Genomic DNA, 20,640 nt, shown 5'->3' on the forward strand with positions numbered 1-20,640 from the left:
TGTTCCTGAACTGTTCCTGTCTGCACCAGAAGATGAATCAAGCTTTTCCTTTATAATTACATCTTAATAAAGAGTCATGGGTACATTGTCTCATACTGTCCAACATCACTCTGAATCAACTGGCAACAACTTCTGTAAAAACACCTAAGACACCTCTAGGAAATTATGGCATGACAATGATAATAAGGTGATGATTATGTTCCAGCCCCATTCTGAATACTGATGATACATAAGGGGAGGCAGATCAAATCCTGTTTTAACAATTTCTGCAATCTCAAATTGTTTTTCACCATTTGTTTCTGTCTAGGTTTAGGCCCAAAGATGCCATTACATTGTTTAAGATTAATTTAAGGGTATTTTAGGCAAGAGAAACTACAAAAAAATATAGTCCATTTTTAGATCAGTTATATATAGTCTTAAGAAACCCATTCCTGGCTTAAAGGCACCTGACTTAAAAGGAGTGTTAAAGGGATGACAGATATAGGGACTACTTCAGGTTGGGATAAGAGATTAAAAATGAGAATATTTTTGAACATTAAAAAATCTTGTACATTCGTATATTAAAAAAACCCTCTAAGAATTACTCATCACTAGTTCTGAGATCTACAATATCTGAAAAAAATATTATTTTCTATATAAATATAAAAATCAACTTAAAATTCAACAGTTATTTTCTGACAGACAGAATTTGTAATGTGCTATTGAAAGCATACAAATACAACCCAACCCAAAACAGCAGAACCAAAGAGTTTATTATTGCCTAACTCATTATAATTATATTTCACACTCACTGTAACTATATTTAAAAGCTTCAGCTTAGCTATTTTGTTATTGGAAGGTCAATATCTGGATTACAAAAGAAAAGGAAAAATTTAATAGTAAACATGGTTTCTTGAATGAAATCTTGCTTCAGATAAAAAGTGATTGTGTACTTTTTTAACATTTCTGTATAGGAAGAAGTAAAATGATTACTGCAGCACTTAAAAATAAGCCATATGATATTTATTTTGGGAAAGAATCATAATTTGATTTGAGTAATTAAATTGTGGTGGGAGCTTTGCCTAAGGTTACTACATGGAACTGTAGCAAAGCTCCTGGTTTAAAAACCTGATTCCTTCTGTGACTCATGGACAAATCCCTCAGTATTTTTATTCTCTCAGGAAATTTTGTAAAACCTTCCTTGATAACAGCAGCTCTGGTAGCTGAGTTACTGGTATTTCCCAGGACAAGATGCATCTGTACCTTATTTTCCTTGTCTGCAAATTATTATCATCTACCTCATGCAACTGTTTTGAAACTCAGCAGATTAATGATGGTATAAAAAATGAAGCAAAACAATTTCGAGCAAAGGTCAGGTGAAAGCTACCACATGTGAGGTAGAAGGTGTTAATCATGTTTTATCGTTAGTGCTTCATTATTCACATTAAAGTTTTATGTATAGACTCCTCTCACAATTGAGGACACTATGAAGAGTTCAAACTGAGAAAGTCTTGTTAAAAACAGTTCAGGTGTCATCTTTAAAGGAATAGAAAGGTCTGCAGTGAGTGGCTAAACCGAGACACTCAGCTTGCCTTTCAGACCAGACAAACACTCAGGAAATGACTAAAGTGGGACATTCCTGCTCACAGGAGCTGGCAACAGGGGCAGAAGTGGGCAAAGCTTCTGGGGTTTGGATGACTAGCTGTGGTCACTTCAAATTGTTTTCCATTGCACTCATAACTTACTTTCAAAATACCCAATGGCACGCAATAAATAAATAAAAAATTAGGTTCAGAGCCTTTACAGTACATTCTAATGCTTAAACCAGTCCCATGAGGTTAGGAATGCATTCACATTAGTTGGGGGCTGAAAATCTTAAATGTCACTCTGTGTTTCTGTAATGTCTTCAGAAAGAACATGAAATTGCAGTTTCTGTAGGAAGAATGCAGTTTTTTGTTTTGCATTAATCCATCATTTGTCAACATAGTACCTGTTCCCAGTAAACTATTCCTTTCACTCACTGTCCTTAAAAGGTGCTGCTGAGAAGACAGAGCAAATCAAAGAAAATGAATGCTATTTTTAAACTTTTTACATTGTAAGAAAATTCATTGCTCTGCATTACCCAAATAGTTGCAGCCTTTACCTTCTGAGAGTTCTTGAGAGTCCTGCATGAGGTGGGTGTTTTAGAATCTGCATCACCTAAATGGATTTTTCTTTTACCACAAGCACTATAGAGTTAAACACCTGCCAAGGCTGTCAGATTTGCATGAAAGTGATGTTGCTTTCCTTTTTTTATGACTTTCTAACAGCTCCAACATTTATTTGCAATATTAAGTACATGCTTGCAGCAAATATAGTCGTATCGGAACAAAACATGTTCCAAATGGAAGGTGGCAATATTCTAATCCTACAGAAAATCAGTGTTACATTTTCATGAAAATATATAGTGTCTGTGGGAACTAGATTTTGACCATATCAGAAGAACATATTAGAATTAAATTTCAGTGCTTTTTTAGGTGCTTTTTTAAGGATGCAGTCATGCTGAAGCAGTTTTTTCAAAAGTGTCTAGCCATATAGGATCATTTCATTGAAATAAAGTTTCATTAGTCAGTTTTCAATATCTCTGTTAGTGATTAAACATAAAATTTAATCCATAAAATCTGGATCAACTGTGTCTCCACATAAAAATATCTAAAAATATTTTGTAAGATGCAAAATATCCTGTTCTCTTCCTCCACCAAAATTTCCTACCTTCTGCGAATAGCAGGGTAAAATTTTGGGCCGAAAAAGATTTTCATCTTTATTTTACAGTGACTGGGTAAAAATCCTGTTTTTAAGAAAAAGGGACAGTGACACTTAAAAACCTCAACCTCACAAAAATCTTATGTGATTTCAGCCTCTAGGACCTAAGGGAATAAGAGAAATGAGATGTGGTGTTTTCAAATTTTTTTTACTTCAAATCATTGAATTAAACCTATGGGTGCCTGTCTTGAGATGTCATGGATGTTTTAGAAAGATTTAATCAGGGGAAAAGTTTATGGCAATAATCTAACTGGATCTATGACATGTTTTATATTCTCTTCTTTGTCACTGTCTCGCTCCTCCTTGGAGCTTAAACAACACTCTGCAGTGCTTTGTCAAAATTCTGCCTGCACAAAGGCAGCTATGTCCTACTCACCGAGGGACTGCATATCTGTTTTGTGTGAAGCTACTAATGAGCTAATGTGTTGTTGCTGGTTTGGAAAGCTGATATATGTTCCCTGACACAGCCTTCAGCAGAACAGCCATGGGACTGAAGCTGCTTTATTGCCCTGACCACAGGTTTTCCCAGGAAGGAGGCAGGCACACAATGGGGACGCTAATCTACTGTACTTCTGATCTCCCCCGAATGACCTTACTGCTACAGACAAAACTCTCTGCTTATCAATCCTTGCCTGTGCCCAAATCATGCTTGGTTTCGGCTAAAACTGATTTGAAGGGTGTAAATTAGCATTTTGCAGATAACTGTTTGTGATCCTTCTATTTATCCAATGAGAAAGTGGATTAAGATCATTAGACAGAAAGCATCTGCAATGCTAGATGGCAATGATTATCATTCACAATGCAAATACAATTTTAGTAATCATAGTGTAGAAAATTTTCACTTCACAGTCTGCTAAAAACCATAGGTCATGCAAGTATCTTTGACTCTTTTTTTTTTTAATTTCACCTTACTAAAAATTGAAAGCATTTGGCCATCAACACAGGTTCTTGGCAAGTTAACAAATATTGGAGCAGAAAAACTTAAGGGAAAAGAAAGACAGCTGTCCTATCTTTTTTCTTCCTTCTTTCAATAAATAGTTTTGTTCATTATACCCTTATTCAAAAATTTTGACTGTAAAATAATGAAGTGCAGTGATTTTGTTAATTAGTTTTTTTTTGTTTAATCAAAGAATAAAGATACATATGAAAAGCAATGAGAACATTGAAGAATGCAGGAGGCATCACTGCCCCTGTTATGACACAGCTGTTGTTATTCTGCTCTCTGTAATACAGACCACAGACTGGGGAGGGACCTCCTGGGCTCTTGGGCCGCTCAATAACTATATTGTATGAGCTCCTTTCATAACAAACCATGTTCCCTCTGAAAGTAGGTCAGTGTTTCACCCATTTCTCCTGACCAAAAGACTGTTCCAGACCCTGTACTTAAGCTTCTTCCGAAAGCTTTGTTTATTCATGAATTGTTCAAGCTCATTTGTTCGTGGGCCAAGGATATCATCTAAGTAATTCTTTCCTTTCCCCCTAATCCCCATGACTGGCTCACACAGATAGTCATAATTCTCATTTTTCTGTGCTGGATAAACCAGGGTTTACCCTCCCCACCCACAAAATGCATGTTTAATTAATCTTTCCAGATCTCTGGAGTGCAATATTGATGCCAACTCACCAGAAACCTTCACGGTGGTGGTGGTGCTTCTGTTTTTGAAATCCTGTGAAGCAAATAAGGTTGGAAGCTTCCCAGAAAAGTTTATCAACAAGGGTATCAATAGCATCCAGCTCCTTACAATCTAGGAAATTTTAGAATTGTGAATCCCTACTTTCTTGAAAATACTTTGCATAGGAAAGGGACATAGTCCTAACCAGACCTGCATTTAACTAAATAACTACTCCCATTATAGGCAATTTAATGCCTTTTTTCAGTTGTACCTGTCATTTAGCTAGGGGGCCATGAGCTGGAAGGCAAGTTTTGCTTGCTGATTCTGCAATGCTCCAACAGCAGTATTGTTTGGAGCAAGTTCAGGGTTTCATCTGAAGGTAGTTGCACAGCAATAGTCAAAAATCCCTTCTGCATCAGCTCTCTTCTTAGGTTAGCAGGTGAACTTAAGGATAAAAAATGAGTTAAAAAGCAAATATATTCCAAGAAAACATTAAAAAATCAAGAAAGGTATTAAATAAAAAATAAGATTCATAAAAATAATCCAAGTTCAACTGAAAACCTTTTCTCCGCATAAGAAGCAATGTGCGTTGCTTCATTCTTTAGCTAAGTTTTTAAGACATTATTTTCCTCTAAAAGCTGAGATAAAATTTTAATTGAACCTTGCTGGTGAGTTAGCCATGAAATGTGGCTAGCAATGTGAAATAGAATGTAAAAATAGATTGAATTTCAAAAAGTGACAGAAATGGGCATTTCTCAAAGGAAATCTTACACTTGAAAATTTGTCATTGCGTACTACTTGGATGTTTTCTAAATCATTCTTGTCCTTCTTGAGGTCTAAAGTGCATGTAAAAGACACAGCTGCTCACCTAGGAAGAGAGCAGGAAAATGCAACCTAGCTTCAAAGTCATGGAATACACCACCTAACTCTAGTCACTGACTTTAGGCACTGACTTTGCTGCTGTATGAAGACTGCTGCAGCTGGAGAAGTTTGCAAATGTGGTTACAAAGCCCCCGAGGCAGTTGCTTCTGCAGGCAGCCTGCACAACTGGGGGGTTACCCAGAGAACATGGGAAAACCACTCATTTTCTGCTCAGTGAACTGCCTGCTCTGAGTCAGGATATGGCTTTTCTTCAAAGCCTGTAATTGAGAGAGCCAATTCTATGCTGTGGATGAGAGCGCTAGCAGGCTTTCAATATTTAGTTCATTCTGGGACTTTAAAAATATTTGGAGGGCTCTGAACAGAAATTAGGTAAAACCTCATCTGGAAGACAATTTTTTTTCTTTCATTTCTTTTGGTAAAAAAAATTCACATAATGTCCCTCAGTTAAATATGCACCCTCAAGGCCTGTAGCTCTTTGCCAACACTCTTCTAATAGATTTGTGATAAAAACACCCCTAACCTGTAACAAGAAAAAAAAAGAAAAGAAAACAAAACAAAACCCAAACAAACAACCCCCCCCCCCCCCTCCAGTTTTCTATTTGGCACTCTGGTGTTCATAAACATAGGTTTTATGAAAACTGCTTGGTCAGTATATAAGTCAGGTTTGATTAGGTGTCAATGAACAAATGGAAAATGAACACAATTTTACACATGTAAAAATCAAAAATACTCACTGGCAAGACTTGCAAATGTAGTTGTGACTATGAAAAAGAGGTTTAAGTCATCCTTATTTGGTTTCATTTATCTTCATCTTTATTAATCTCCATCTCAGACGAGGCTTAAAAATACACAGAATTCTATTTCTTGATAATTTGTATTTTTTTTCTTTTTAAAGCATCTTGCCCTTTGTCCCCCTCTTTCTGAATTTACAGCAAAAATCCCCAGGAGTCATGGACTTCTTCTCTGTTTATACCTCCATTGTTTTCTTGGAGAGAGGCATTTCAACACAGAAAACTTTTCATAAGTTTCACAAAAATCTTTCAAATCTTCAACCAACATGTTGAAATACCTGCTAAATATTCCTTTATGGTCCTCAAGGAAAACTCAAAGCACAGACTTTCAATCATAAACTCTAACATAAAGCAGGCTATCACAGTTTTCAAATGGAAGAGAAATGAAAGTCAAAATCAAACATGTCTAAGCTCATGTGTAAGCCTGCCTCTTGGTGAAATGAGGTAAAAGGACACATGACAAATTAAAGTTACATCTTCCCTCACCATTTTTAAAACACAGGGCCTGATCACTCCTGGAATGAGGGGAAAAGAATGGGATGCAAATTCAGGACCATCTCTGTTATACAGTCTATGGTGATGCTTCTGTGGTTGCCAATGCCTTCTTCTAAATGTCTGTGTTGCACCAGGGCTTAATGATAGAAGGGAGTGTGACTACTTTAACCTAACCAAACAAGATCCTGTTCCACAGACCTTAATGTTTTGAAGGGTTGTTATAAGTAGATGAGTGTGTTTTTGTTTTAAAATACTGCTCCACAGTAATCAATAGATCAAAATTGGTTTTGGTCAAGAAATGAATCATACAATGGTTTGGTTTTGAAGGGACCTTAAATATCATCTAGTTCCAGCCCTCCTGCCATGGGCAGGGACTGCCTTCCACTAGACCAGATTGCTTAAAACCACATCCAATGTGGCCCTGAGCACTTGCAGAGATGAAAGAAACACCCAAGTCTTAGAGTTGCCCTGATAGTGCTTTACTGCTGGTAAAATATTTCGCCTATGTACATCTGTTTGGTAACAGGGCTATTGCAGTTAATTAGATTTCATTTTAATTGTTTTCTTTGCTAGAGAAGTCCTATGCTTAAACCATGACTTTGGCTTATATTTGTAAGACCAATGACAAAAAGAACACAATTGCTTCATGCTGACCCAAAGCAATTTAAAAAGTGAGATTCCAGCAGTAAGCAAATGATGTAGCTAGAGAGAGCACACAAAATATTTAGTACAGATGGGTGCACTACATGGGAGAAAGGGAAATAATATGGAAAACTTAGGCATTTATAATCCCTGCTTTTCTACAGCTCCCCCCAAAAATGTAATGTGTTTATTGTGATGTTTTCTAATTCTTATTTGAAATATTTTTTGCTTAACTTATCCTTAACTTGTACCACCTGTGTGTAAGTCTGTTTCAAAAACATGCAGAACCAATGTGCTAGAAGGGTTTTTCTGCATCATACCAAGTAGTTACAGAAGTATGGTAAGGTACAGTGGTAAATCTAATTAATGATTTTGAAGGAGTCAGAAAGCAATGTGTGCTACCAGCTGGTTCTCAGGGCAACACAAGTTTATTTAGTTTAGAGAAGGTATTGCTGATATTTCAAAAAGAAGGTGACTGATTTCTATTACCAATAGAGAGATCCACAGAGACTGAAAGTTCTGTGAGGTTCCCAGAATTTTCTATCTTTGGAGAAAGTAATTGAAGCTGCATAAAGCATACGAATCCACAACCATCTATCACATCCAGGATAAAGTAAAATCTACTGAATATTAACCTAAGAAGTACTCAGAACTAGTCAAAGAGATTAAAGAGCCAGTGGACATATTAAGCATCTTCTGAAACATTTCAGGGTATCTAAGTATGCATCAGAGTGCAGAGTTTATCAGTGCCTACTGCTGAGGATCCACTTTCAGAACTTGTTTCCTGTTTCTTCTCTTGATTTTTGCTTCCTGCTAAGAATGAACTCAAGCCCAGCTGCCATGGTTCTTCTTCACTGGCCTTTGCAGTAAGTCATCCTGTATTTCTTATTTTTCCACTATGTTAAAGCCCCCCATTTTTATTTGTTCTCAGACTCTACAACCATATTATTTCCCTTTCTCCTACGTAGTGCACCAGTCTTCATTGCAGCAAAATTTGAAATCTGTTCCTTTCTTTAGATCATAAACTTTGTCCTTCCCTCATCAAAATGGCATTTGGCTGTTTGCTACCTAAATTCATTCCTTTCTCAGTGACTGGAATACATACTACTAATTACTGGGAATAATCACAGCTAAAATAATTAACTGACATTCCAGTCAGAGTTTGAGTCATCAGACTGTGAAATAACAAAAAGACAAGTCTTGTCTGGTGGAGACTGAGATGAAGAGTTTAGTGAATGACATAAGGTAGCAAAAACTGCAGAGAGTAGGTGGAAGCAGAAAAGTGATTAAGATTGTGATGCTGCATTAGAAGCAGTAGTCTCAGAATTAACATTTCTGACATGGAAGGACAAATCTTGCTCTTATGGGTACATCTTATTCCAAGACTGATGAACTAAAAAAAAAAAAAAAAAAATTGTAGGAAATTCTATGGAAGAAGGTACTAAAGGGTCCCAGACTAAGCTAGGTATATCAGCAGAGAAGCTGCAATGGCCATCAGAGCGGGGAAATGATGACCTGACACCACTTAAAATAAGGAAGACCTAGATACAGACCAAGTTTGTTCTGTTTGGTCTAGAATAAAGGCAACAAAGGGGTTTATTCCAAAGTATCTTGCTGCCACCAGGTAAATTACTTTCAAGCCACAAGGTCATTCTTTGGAGAGCATAAAGGCAATAAAAATAGAAAACTCTGCTGGCCTGTCCCACTGGTGTCTTAAGCTGACAACAGGCATGCTACAAATACACACAAATCAAATGAATACCACCTTTTATAGATCACCTTTCACTGTCTAAGGGAAAAGTGAAATCACAATGAGGATCCCCATCATGAATGAAGGGCATTGAAATGGCCTACATGTGTCCTGGTATTGCCAGATGACATCATAGCATAGCTCAAGATGGATTTCACATTGATGTAAAGCACTGTTTAATTTCAAAAGTGTAGGTATCTAACAGCTCTAAGACTTGCTTCATGGACGTGAAAAGAAATGTTTACTTTTGCTAGCAATTACTTGACTTTCCCAATTATCCAGAAAAATGACCTCATTGTAGCACATAAATGTACATTGGAGACCCTGTATGTAAGCTATAAAAAATATGGCTTTTAAAAATAGATATGCAACAGGACTGAGATACTTGAGTCCTAGACACATGCAGTAGTGAGAATAAAAGGAACTTTTCTAGAGTTGTTACCAACCAAACCACACTGAACATTTACAAAAACATAAGAATATATCCCAAAATGTTTATAATGGTATCTGGCTTATTTGCAGATAACCAACCAAGAGGAAGGAAAGAGACCAAGCTTTTGCTTTGTCTGAGAAACAAGTCTTCACTTCCAACTTCCTCCTGCAGCCCTTAGCCAGCTCTCACTGTCTGCTTTGTGCTGGCACTTTGTTCTGCTTCACCTTGCCAGCACATAGATAAGGTCATGGGACTTTATTGGATCAAAAAAAAAAAAAAAATTCTGACCTATTGCCTCTCTCAGGCTCTAAACTAAAAATAAATAAATAACCTGGGGCTTTCATTAATTCCATTTACCTTTAAAACTTTCTGCAGGTGTTATTTAGTCATTCCCTGTTGCAGGTTTAGTAGGAAGACAACAGCTGTAGTGTTCTCCTGTAGAAAGGTATTTGGGGCCTCATACACAATTTGAAAGGTTGACAGGGCTTCTGTATTTACCATCAGGGCAAGCACTGTTTGAAAGTACTTTTTTTGGACAATAGGCTTGTGATAGAAACTACTGTAAGGCTAAGTGAATGCCTACCTGAAATAAAATGAACTTACCTGTGTGTGAGCTGCCATAAAGTGAAGAGGTTAACAGATGTTTCCTATAAATTTCTTTTTCCTTACTTGCAACCCTGCATCCTCCTCCATTCAGCTATGGCCTGTTTTGTAAATCCTATGGATTTAATCTGTGTAAATTAGGAAAGAGTAGGCAAAGGCTGAAAGACAATCAGTGATGCCAGCTACAAACTACTTCTCACGGTCCTCAGCAGCCTAAAAGAGCCACGTAGGCTGTAGGTGCATACATGTGCAATACGTGTGTATGAAAAAAATGGGTTATGAATCAGCCTACTAAATATTTATAGGGTTCAGATCAGTCCTGTAGGTATTCATTCTTGCATGAGACATTGCATATATTTTCCCAAATAAAATAATACAGTGGAGACTGACGGGATAAACTCATGGGTGGCACTGAAAAGTATGATGCAAACATAAGCTTTCACTACTGCCACCTTCTAATGCCTCTCTGTAAAATATTAAAAAGAAAAATTATCATCAAAAGAAGTTTGCATCCAAGGTTTTGACAGAGCTGGTTAATATGCACAGTTGTCCCAAAAATCATTAAATGTGTTTGCAGTGAATTCGTAAATCACTATGCGAGGCATTGAAATAACTGGCACTACTGTTTTGGCTCAGTTACCAGTTTTACATCAGGGACTTATTTTCCAGTTTTTTTTCTTTTAAGTCGCTGTAATCATGTGCTGCAGTTGAATCTAAACTGAATGGCATGCACAATAAATGTGCTCCCTCACTGAGATCATGCAAGCACTGTAGAATGTAAAAGAAAACAGTAGAAGGCACTGAAGTGGTTCACACTGTGACCTTTCATAAACCAAGAGGAGAAAAACAGCAGAAGAGCAAAATTTGTCAGATTTATCTGCTCCTTTTGGCTCAGTAACAGAAACTATGTTTACTTGTCTTGTGAGGACATCTATGGTGCCAGAAGAAGCCTTACCTGAGCAGAAAAGAAATCCCAGCTCAAAGTCTTCTTTTCTCCAATTACAGATGCAACCCTGCTGTGTATTTTTTTTTTACAGAATCTTCCAACTAAAGTGATGACCCTTTATGCAAAAGGAGTCACTGGAGAGAGCAGAACTGACTTGCAAAATAAGCAACTTGCTTGGAGCCTAAAGGCTCACTCTGTACCTCAACAGCAATCCTGCCTGTCACAGCTCTGTTATTGCTTGATCTTATGCTATATAAAACCCACAAATCTTCAGAAAGCAAAATATCTACAAATGCCAGAAGGAACATTAGCATCTCTCAGTCTCTTCCAAATGTAAACAGATACAAATCAAAAGCTGATCTTACAAAGTGCCCTTATCAGTATTTAAAAACAATCAGGATCCTATAACACAAGGTTATCTGCTTTCTGTTGATTTTGGTTCTTGTATTAACAACAAATACACAGAGCAGGCCAGAGGAAAGTGAGTTGGACCAGCTCAGAGAAGACATGGTTTTTGCTCCCAAATATGCTTCCTGGCTTCCTGTATAAGATAGGCACCACTGAGCAACTATACTGTGTCCCTGGTTATTTATTCATCTGGTCAAGTCTGACTGTTTTACAGGACAGGTGATCTCTTTGGCAAGCTTTAGAGTAAAACCAATGCAAGGTGACAAGGCAGATTGCTGTAGTGAGGAGGTATTAGCAAAAGCCCAGTTCTCCACATTTCTTGCCCTCTACAACTGTCCATCAGCTGAAGCAAAAAAAAAAAAAAAAATCCACCTTAGATTTTCATAATGCTCTATAATCTTTTGAGAGTTCTATTTTCCAAAACATCCTATTTGTCATCTCCATGCTCACAATTTTTAAAATGCAAAATTATATACATTGACTGAAAATGCATACACCAGTTTATATGTATTTCATACACACACATTTACACAAAAGCTTGCAGAGTGTAGCCTTTTTAGTTTTCACTGCATATTATGAAACATTACAATCATTCTCTGCTTTGCAATGGAAATATACTCTTCTAAAATAACGGTTTACTTCTGAAAAACAGGAGCTAAAAATATTAAACTCTTCTGATTTAACTGTATTTCTTTCTTTCAGACTATTCCTAATTTTATTTTCCAAAGGAAAACTAAACCACTAAAAGTAAATAGTCGGAAACCTGTTTTTCTCGTTTGTCATATACATAAATTCCTGTTTCTCAAATTTTCAATTCTGCTACTTCTTTTTCTTCCATACTGATGCTCCCTTTGGTAAAATGAATTCAGATTCATAGAAAAGAAATAGGTTGGAAGGGACCTAAGGAGGTCACCTGCTCCAGCTTCCTCAGAGCAACACCTCCTTCAGTGTGGGGTCTGGTCTGGTTGAGGTTCAAAAAGTCCCAAGGAGGGATTGATTTTTCATGGTGCTTTGCCACTCTCATGATGAAGAATACATTCTTTGCATCCAAACACAATTTCCTTTGTTATAAATCAGGATCATTGTCTCTTGTCTGTCTGCCATGATATCTTTCAGAGACTCTGAAAAAATCTCCCAAAACTCCCATGGATAATGGAAGATGGCAATTGGATCTCCTCAACCACCCATAACTAAGCAAACCAGGTTCCATTAGGAATTCCTAGAGCCTCTCATGCTCTAGCCTTCTAACCAGTGTAACAGCTCTCCTCTGGACTTGCTTCAGTTCATCACTTTCCATACTGGGGGCTCAACACTACACAGCTTTTCAGATGCAGCTACTGGAATTCACCTACAAAGTCAGCTGGAATAACTCAGCTCCTCAGTGAGGGCTAAAGAACTTTTCCTGCAGCAGATTATGGAGCTCTCATACACTTCTATCCAGTAAAGACTTACAGGTACTGTAACTTCTGGCAAAAGGTAGGTACAACTTTCAGCCATGTCTGGACAGGAATGTTTCTCTCCTGATCTAGATCCTTTTAAAAGGGTCTTTATCTATGACTTTAAGGCTAATTTTCAGGCACCTGTCTCTTGTATCTTGATTTAAAATTGTTCCCATTATAGTCCAAGGAAGTTTATCTGCTGCTCAAGGAGAACACCAGAAGTCCCAATTGCTCCAAGAGCCTGGGGAGTTGTTACAGGGCTGAAGGCAAAACTGCCCATATAAAATAGTTAAATACAAACCAGCTCGGAATATACCATGTGCCTGAGTTGTTCATGCCAGAAAGCACCACAAATCCATTGGAATGCAGTAAAAGCAATAATAATAAACAAAACATTTCATCTTCAAGGAGGGACTCAAACCAGAAAAGCAAGGCTACGTTATTTGCTTATGCCCTGGCTCCATAATTTGTAACAGGAATACCATGGGACCAAACGAGTGGTGTGGCAAGTCTTGCCCTAAGAACTGAAGTAGCTAAACAGATCACTTGCAAATGACTATAAATAACCCACATGTTGATCTTCAGCTTCCTGCAGCCTGCGCCAGTATGAGAAACGGCTCCAGGAATAATTCCAGAAAAAAACCTTGTCCACTTGCTAACTTCCATTCTGCCTTTTGCTTTCACATCCACTTTCAGATAAAATTGCTTCTGTTGGAATACTCTAGCATATTGCAATACTGTGAAAAATCACATTGCTGCACTGTTTCTTCTGCCTTGGGAAAGAAAAACAATCCTGATATTCTCATCTTGAAGTGCTTTTTCATCCACTTGGTCAATGGGTTTGGATGGAGTCTGACAGAACGTTTCTATTCTGCAGAGCAATATTGTAAGAACCCTTATCACTTCACATGTTTTGTGAGTCCCGTAATGCTCATTCCAACCCCATTTGCTGTAAATTTCTTCCATAAATCTTCAGTGTAACTTTCCTCAAGCCAGCAGTATATTCCCAAACACCCTCTGCCCCAGAAAACAACACTTTGAGCATCCCCATTGGTAAATCTACCGATTGAATCAAACCAATTGCAGAGTCAATAGGAAAAAGTCCAATGGCAGCATAGGAAATCAGGAAACACTGGACAGAACCACCAGAAAATACTGGGTGGGGGGGAAATCAAATGCCTGTATGGAAAGTGTTGTAATTTAGTTTTATTCCAGGTCTAAAAGTGGAAAAACTTAAAGCTTCATACTACTTCACAGCAGTGCTGTTCAGCATCTGCCAATGTTTCCATTATGAACTGCAATTTTCAGGGGTTTATAACTCAGCCATAAAAATTTGCTTTGGTATGAAGCTAGAAATAAAAGCTCTCCACCCAAAAAAATAATTCTCCTCCCTTACCCCCCAACCTTTCCCTTTTACTTTTTAAGAAGAGAGCTAAATTGGATTTGATTATTTTTAAGCCAACTCACTTTAAAGAAGGTAAATTTTTTGTTACGTTTTGTACTATCAAAAACTATAGATGATCTTGGGGCATTTGGAGTTACACCATATGACAAACCACATACAATTCACAATCAATATGCTGCAAGAGGGCAAAACTCTTTTTGGTTTGCATTAAAAATGTGAACAACATTCCTAAAAGGTGGGCAGTAGCTACTCTGTGCAACTCTGCTATTGCAAGATCTCATCCAGAGGACTATAACCAAGTTCAACATTGAGCAACAAAAATTATACAGACCTACAAAACACGACATAAGACAAGGCTGAAGAATTTAGATTTCATCTAGGAATTGAATATCAAGGAATAAGTGACAACCATTTCCCTAATATGAAAAATAGAAAAAAAAATTGCAAGGAGGATGGTGATCAGATGCTTTTCAGATTCACTTCAAAAAGTGTAGGAAAAGAAAGGTTTATCTGGAAGAATGAAGTTTTAAGTTACATGTCGGTAAATTCACATGGCAGTGAAGTCATGGAGTGGAATCACCCTCATATTGACCTGGTCATATTACTTAGCAAATATTCCTCTTGAGGCTGGATAATCACTTTGAAGTTGGTGGTGAAATGTAGCACTCAAGTACAGGTTACTCACACATAGCACTCAGATACATACCCCAAAGTTTTATGACAGCTTAAAAAATCCCCAAATTATCTTTTTTACTAAAGATAATTTGCGTTTGTTTTTCTTTTCATTTCTTTGAATTTCTAGAGTTTTTAGAGCATATTTTCAATTTTCATGCAGTTCAGACTAAAAACTTGAAATATCAATAAGTAAAAATTCTCACAGTCATGACCTTAAATGAGCTATAGCTTTATGAAATACATCACGAAATCATTACATTTGCAATAGAATGACAAAAGTTTTTAGCTCTGCATTTAGTCAATTATGCAGCTGGTTTACTTTCCGCATTTTATGGGGGACAGAGCAACTAAACGGAGCAGGTTTTTTTTGTGTTTTTGTTTTTTTTTTTTTTTTTTTACAGTGTGTCTTTTGTTTCACTTTGCTAAACTAACATACTTTCAAGTGTCTTTTAACCAGCAACTTCCCAACTTTTACCCAAAGAATTATAACCTAAATATCCAAAGCAGCAGTTATCCACACCAGTTGACCTGAATTTGGGAATCCATTTTTTCAGTCTTTTGGGAAAGAATGAAGAACTTCTTCTGAAATTATTAGCAAGAAATATTTGCTGGCTTCTAGTCCTTTGTCTTAGGTGGCTTATCACAAAGTCTGGGAGTTTAATACAATGTAAAAACACTGATTTATAATTTGGAAGATTACAAAGCTTTTAAAAGCTTCTGACCATGTTTAAAATTTGACTGAGGGATCAGCTGAAAATGCACTTTATTTAATGCACATCACATAAATTTTAAATATTTCTGATTATTTCGTAAAGAGAAGCTTATCTCCAAGTGGTGGCTGGGGAAAAGATCATAACCTTCGGCCCTCTCAAAAGCTTCTTACATTTTCTACTGCCCCTCCTGCCCCTTAAGTATTACATCTTCTCTGAAAAGTGGTTATGTCCCCCAGAGCCTTTCCTCTGAAGGTTATTCACCATCTCTGCTTCCTCCTTCACCCCCTCCAAGCATGTCTCATTGGATTGCATCATGCCTGGTATCTCCGATATCTGATTCCCAAGTACTTCAACTTCAAACACTGTTCTGACTCCCCACATTAGTCATTGCTTTTGATCCTATAAAACAAACAAACAAATGAAAAAACAAAACAACAAAAAAACCCCAAACCAACCCACAAAACAAAACAGTAGTACATGTCATTTATCTTCCAAGAAGGTCAGACCCTGTGGGGTCCTGTTTCTCATCCATGCATAATGCTATGACAGCTCATCTCTCAGTGTACCTCAGGTCTTAGGTTGCAACACCAGATCCAAACACACTCAAGACCTAGAGGTTTTGTCTCTGCATCTGGGCTGTGCAAGGAAAGCCCAGCTTATCTCTGAGAGAATGAGCAAGATCACAACCTACTTGCAGCCACCCAACCTCAAAGCATGTTAACAGGCTGATGTTACTCTGAGGCTGACATGTGACATCCTGGTCATCGGTGAGCCAATCCTGCCTCTGCAGGCAGAAGAAACTTCTTGAACATTTGGCTCCTGCCCTTCCAGTCTCAGTTCTACTCTGAGTCCAAAACACTGCTCACACCAAACAGCCACTCAGAGACCTAGGCTCCAAGCAGAAAACACTTTGGGAAGGGACTAGATAACTCTTCCCAGATAAGACCAAAGGGAATCTAGGGTGAACAGCTGAATAATTTGGCTTAAGTGATCTTTGACAGTACAGACTACACTGAAAGTTTGGGTTTGCCTTGAAATATTTCAATCAACTGCTCCAAGACCGAAGTTCTCTTGTAAAAACATGGGCTTAAGTATGAGGTGCCAGACTTGGTGTACTTACCCGGTAAAAACAGTGCACAAGGTCCATGTGCCATCAAACACGTGATGACTGAGCTTGGATTTACACAGTGGAGTCACAGAGCTGCACAGAATCCACTGTTGTGGGTCCTGCTCTGAACAGTGCTCCACGGAGCACAGTGCTGCAGTACAGACACCGCTCCATGCTCCACACAGGACTCAATGCTCCCACGCTGCCTCCACTCCTCATTTTCCCCTTCCCACCAAGATTTTAACAAAATAGACAGCAGGCTGTAGTAGCTGCACAAAGCTCTGATTTTTCAGTCTAACACTTGAGGCTCCCTAGACCCCATCTCACCTCCAGCTACGGAATTTTCAAAAGAAAAAACAAAATGAAGCAATACTATTATAAGCAGCCTTTGGGTGGGTTACAAGTCACGCTGCTGATGACTGAGTAACTTTAATCACCTTCAGAGCCCTGCAACTTCCCTGAAATAACACAGTGTTATTATGAAATGGAATTTGTATGCAGAAAGCAAGAAAAATAGACTTTCTAATTTACCAGAATTACAACTATGATTAGGACTATAATGGTGGGTCAGAATGTTCTCATTACATCAGTAGATCTATAATTAGCCCCTAACCCTGTTTTTGAGGCAGTAAGAACATCTTGCAGCTTGCCAGTAGTGCCTATATGTATTTGAATACAAGTGCCCCCTCTCCTGCTGTCAGCATTATGCCACTATTTCACCTACATTTTTTGAGACTTCTAAGAAAATAATAATAAAAAGCATACTACTGAACTTTTTGACATCATCTGTACTATACAGGAGAAGCAGATCCTCAGATGACACAGGGTCAAGCCCCCACTAACTCCACTCATGTAAGGATGTTGTCTGATGCATTTTGGCACAGCTCAATTGGTCCTAAATGAGGTCCACCAATTTACAGAAGGAACTGGCACAGACAACTGTGCTCTGCTCTGTATAGCATTAACAGGTCCTCTTAATTATTTATTGAAAGAACATTTTATTTTCCTGCTGCTCTCCTAAAACCAGGTTCCTCCAAGGTGATCTCCATCCAGTGCCTGGAGCTGGATGTTAAGCTGCTTTTGAATGCTTGAAAATTCTGCGTGCCACCATCAGCTAACCTGACCAGGTCTGGCCAGCCAGCCAGAAGTTAAATTTGTTCAAAGCTCTGGAGACTATGTTGGGCACAAATCTAGGAAGACAATTTGTGCCATTTAGTTGTCTCAGTAAGATAAGACACAATTTTGACTACAAGAGACATCAGCATATGCAGATGTACAAGTAAATTGTTATAACACACTCATGGTTGTAGCACTGGAGGGAATTTGACAAAGTCAAATGAAGCTCATCCTTCTTAGCACCACTTCAGCATTTGATTAAATACAAAGGGAAGGTTTTAAATAAAGTGCAGTGAGTTAAATTTAAATGACTTGAGGTAATTACAGTAATTTTTAAAACCTACTTTATTAGTGACTGCTATGGAGGAACACTGTATTAAGCTTTGATACATGAGTTTCACTAAGAGAAGGGAATGACACTGATTTCAAATACTACTACATCCAGCAAGCAAAGAAAGTAGCAAGATCATAGATGAGGATCTATGCTATAACTTCTGCTGCAAATGTAATGTAACCTATTGTGGCAGCCTATTAAAGTCCTGTGGTTAAAAATATGATGGCTGAAGCAGCTTTGTCAATACCACTTCCTGTTAAGGAACACAGACTATCACAACTGAAAAAGAAAAAAAACAGTATTTTCTGAAAAAAATAATTTCCCCAAAATACATATATTCCTAAAGTAATAATTTGAATTATTGTAAAGATGCAAAGACAAGAATATTTACCTGCATTGCCCTGTCTTCCATTTATCTCCCCTTATATCAATTTTCACTGGTAAAAGGAAAGAAGTAGAAGAGAGATGAAGAAAAGAATCCCAAAAGGAATGAAGAACTTTTGTGGCTTTTAAAGATAAAATAAAACTCTTTCTCAGGGTGAAAGGAAGGCTGTTGGGAGGGACTGAGAAGAAAAACTTTAGTGAAGCAAATTTAAAAAAAACCAAAAAAACAAAAAAACAACAAAACTGACAAAACAGAAATTGTTGCGCCATTAGCTTCATTTCAAACCTCATATAATAAGGGCAGCCAGCCTGCAAATCTGGAAGGGAATTCTGCCCATGTTATTGGTGGATGATTTCAACACAGCCCCAAAGGAAATGCATTTAAAGATCCATATGTTTGCTTGGCACTAAACCAAGTTCCATTAAATAACACTGCATTCAGCTACACAACAAATTTACTTACCATACATTTCATATGAGAACTAATTTGTTTGATAGCAATATTGCTGATGTTTATATCGGTTTACTGTAATGAAAACAGTATTTTCCAAACTATGAACAAATGCATACCAGTAGTTTTACAGTGGCTTAACCAAAGTACTGGTAGTACTTCAAGAGGGGAATTTATACAATATGTACGTTTCTCAGTGCTGCTCATGCCAAACTTAGTAATGGGGTTCCACTGTGAGGATGGAAGTTACTTTCATCACCAGGAGAGCCAATCTAAGTTTCCTCATGGGCCATGGGGACAGCTGCTAAGGCCAGCAGGACAACAGGCAATTCCAGACTTGACAGCTGGCTGGGTCCAAAAATGACTTCAGAAAAACCAAATATTTAGAGCTGGTGGAGTGAAGCATGACACAAGTCTCTCCCTTGTCATGACATTACAGAAATCATGAAGGCAATCACTTAACTGCTGTTTCAACTGAATGCTAAACCCCTAACTGCAGATATGAATCCAAAGGCCTTTATATAAAATGTGAAATTCACATACCATTGCCTATCTGGACATCAAAGCTGCCAAATATTTTCATATACACAAAAACATTGACAACCAAGTTGTGCTATAAAAACAGTAAAACATCTTGAGGATTTAACTCAGTAATACCATGCGTTCTGGCATTAATCAGTTGGACATCTTCAGAAAAAATATATTTCCTTAATGAGGAGAAAATCTAATTCTTCCAAGAAAGTCACCTTCAATGCTTCACATGTTTATATTTTTGCTTAGAGAAGCATCATTAAAAAAAAAAAAAAACAACTGAGAAGGAGCCAAGGATGATTTAATGATGCACTTACTGAAACCTCTGCAAATTGTCTTTTTTGTCAGCTTTCGATATACAAAATCTGCCCTGGTACTTCCAGTATTAATATCCGTTTTCACCAGCAAAGTTCTGACTTCTGGTTATGATTCATGATAAATTATAAATAAAAACAGAAGCAGGGGCCACATGGTTTCCAAAAAAACATATTAATATATTATTATAAATACTGTCAGCACTATTTGCCGTCCAGTTCACTTCTCAGGAAATTATGTTAAATTAGCACATAGCACTCCACACCACCTCTGTACATGCTGGAGGCGGCCACAGTACAAAAATCTGTATGGTTCCAAGTGCAAATCTGATCTGATGTGACATGAAATGAAATTTTTCTCCACAGGCTGACTACGTGAAAGGACAGGGAACCTACTGCTAAACAAGCTCCCTCTCCCTTCCCAAACCATTGGGGAAGGAAAGGGGGCAGTTGAACAGGCACCTGTAAGTCCTAACTGAAAAACACTCTGTTGCAAATCAAAGAAAGGTTTAATTCCATTTCTGAACCCTGAGTTTCTCATTGAGCATTTATTTAGCCAATTTAGAATGTAACCTGTTCAGTGGAAACACTGAAAAACATTAATTTATCTGAAAAAAGCAGGTTCAAGGCTTAAGTCAAAATGGGTCTGTGGGTAAGCCTGACTTAAATTATTGTGTATTTGGAAAAATCCTAGAGATGAAAATGCCCAGAAGGTAATCAGTCAGCCATTACTATTTCTGCAGTGCAAAGACAATGAAGAGAAGCTCTGTTTTAAGAGTAGATGAAGTTAGTTGCCTAAATCATGCATCACATTAACCTGCAAGTT

General features: G+C 37.7%; 1 long non-coding RNA gene across 3 annotated transcripts; it reads right to left on the reverse strand.

The window, feature by feature from the left end:
* Positions 1-411: 411 nt before the first annotated feature.
* Positions 412-20,259, reverse strand: LOC137471369 (uncharacterized). 3 transcript variants are annotated; one of them, XR_010997548.1, is made up of 4 exons: positions 18,982-20,259; positions 6,011-6,114; positions 4,666-4,820; positions 412-846 (listed from the first exon to the last, which is right to left on the reverse strand). It is a non-coding gene; the product is annotated as an uncharacterized lncRNA (long non-coding RNA). The 3 variants fall into 3 exon arrangements; XR_010997549.1 differs by lacking the exon at positions 412-846 and adding an exon at positions 3,781-4,526; XR_010997547.1 differs by lacking the exon at positions 412-846 and having other exon boundaries at positions 3,781-4,820.
* Positions 20,260-20,640: the final 381 nt, after the last annotated feature.

The sequence above is a fragment of the Anomalospiza imberbis genome, chromosome 3 (genome assembly GCF_031753505.1).
Source record: "Anomalospiza imberbis isolate Cuckoo-Finch-1a 21T00152 chromosome 3, ASM3175350v1, whole genome shotgun sequence".
Taxonomy (NCBI): domain Eukaryota; kingdom Metazoa; phylum Chordata; class Aves; order Passeriformes; family Viduidae; genus Anomalospiza; species Anomalospiza imberbis.